This window comes from Aulostomus chinensis, chromosome 1 (assembly GCF_037954235.1).
Source record: "Aulostomus chinensis isolate RoL2024-O1b breed Wild chromosome 1, RoL_Achi_v1.0, whole genome shotgun sequence".
In the NCBI taxonomy this organism is placed as follows: Eukaryota; Metazoa; Chordata; class Actinopteri; order Syngnathiformes; family Aulostomidae; genus Aulostomus; species Aulostomus chinensis.
The window spans coordinates 1626081-1627824 of record NC_141320.1 but is presented as its reverse complement, the minus strand read 5'-3'; the positions used below and the strand labels follow the sequence as shown (position 1 = coordinate 1627824).

Sequence of the window (1744 nt, the reverse complement as noted above, 5' to 3'; positions counted from 1 at the left end):
GGAGATTATTTTAGAAACACAAATACTTTTACTTCATTCTAAGGATGAGCAGACGTTCAATATAATTCTCATTTCCTGGTCAAAGACTCCTGCTAGTCAGAGAGGATCTGGGCTGGATTGGAAAGCTTCAGAGAGGGAAACCTTCACTCTGGACTGGACTGAGAACGGAGCAGCCTCAGCTTCCTGGAGCCTGACTTGCCTCTGTGGTCTAAGGTTGTGAGGGCTGACATCACAGTGAAACTCCTGAGATCACAGAGCCTTTGAGATCACAGGCTGACTTCCTTTTTTCCCTAAAATGAAGAATAATAATTAAAAAAAATGTTGTGTCTGTGTTTGTGTTGCTGCATCAGTTAAACAATGACTCTGACAGAGGGGATGTAGCTCAGTGGTAGAGCGCATGCTTTGCATGTATGAGGCCCCGGGTTCAATCCCCGGCATCTCCAGCTGGTCCTTTGGAGCCTTCATCTTACCAGCTAAATTGATCCTTAAATGTGACAACAGTCGATAACAAACTACCAGAAGAGAAACCAGTCTGTTGCATATCAAAGTATTTGTAGCTGCGTCAGTGTTACTGTGAGCCTTCATAGCCAGCATGAAGGAGCTGGTTTTATCTTTGCTGGGGAAATCCCACACACAGCTGCTCTCAGTTCCAAATGTGTGTGTCCTCAGTCCTCCGTCCTCCTGCTGCCCTCAGAATACAGACACAATTCAACCTGGCAAGTTTGGAGCATAGAAGTGCTCCTGAAGAGATGTGTGTCAGCCCACAGCTGGCTGTTCTTACCTGGAACCTCAAGATGAAACTGCTTCCACAGATTGGAAATGAATCTGATGTTGACTTTTGGACAAATCACCTGTTCATAAGTTCATCATCACTTCCATCCATTTCTACTGCTTATCTTGTTATAGAAAGGAGTCTATCTGCTGTGTGACTGAGGCAGTTACTGTGAGCTGCTGCATGTCTCAGTGTGTGTGTGTGTGGGGGGGGGGGGGCTGTGTGTGACTGGTCAGCTGCCAAGGATTATTGATGAGATCAATCATGATCAGCTCAGAGATCACGGCACAGAAGAAGGAGACTTTTTGATTTTTGGGGGTTCAGTTTCTAAGTCAGACACATCATCACAATTTGAAGTTTTCCTCCAGTAAAAAACAAAACAACACAAAACCAAACAAAAACATGATTTGACTTTTGATGTCTACATTTTTTGAAATTGTGAGTCCAACAAGCAGGAGGCCGTTTGAGCTTGGAAACTGTGAAGCATCACCAGTAACTGCTGGTTAATTTACAGTTGTTTCCTCCAAAAAGTTTAAAATGAACTCAATGCTGAATCCCTCGTCGTCATCACTGAGCTGCAGAACTGGTCCATGCAGGAGGCTGAGCAGGTCTTCCTCTCTGGTCCAGTGTCTCAGCACAGGTCAGAGTAGAGAATTAAAACATGAACACAAATCTTTATCAGCTATTTACTGATATCAGTGACTACCTTCAAGTAAGAGTGTTAGTGAATGGACCCTTTTTAAAGTTTATGTTATAATGTTTGAAAAATGATGCTCACAAAATCACAATAAAAGTGTTTGTGGTAAAATGATTCCAGTGGATTTTATTACCATTTTAAAAGTTCAAGCGTATTTTGATGACATTGTTTGATATCATGACTCTCAGTTACTTTAGCAGGACCATCGTGACATGAAATCTTCCTCATCATCCCATATCGACCCTCAACCCCTCACACAGAACCAGGAGCCCTCA

General features: G+C 42.9%; 1 non-coding gene across 1 annotated transcript; it reads left to right on the top strand.

Annotated features, from left to right (window-relative positions):
• Window positions 1-371: 371 nt before the first annotated feature.
• Window positions 372-443, top strand: trnaa-ugc (transfer RNA alanine (anticodon UGC)). The gene has a single exon. It is a non-coding gene; the product is annotated as a tRNA-Ala (tRNA).
• Window positions 444-1744: the final 1301 nt, after the last annotated feature.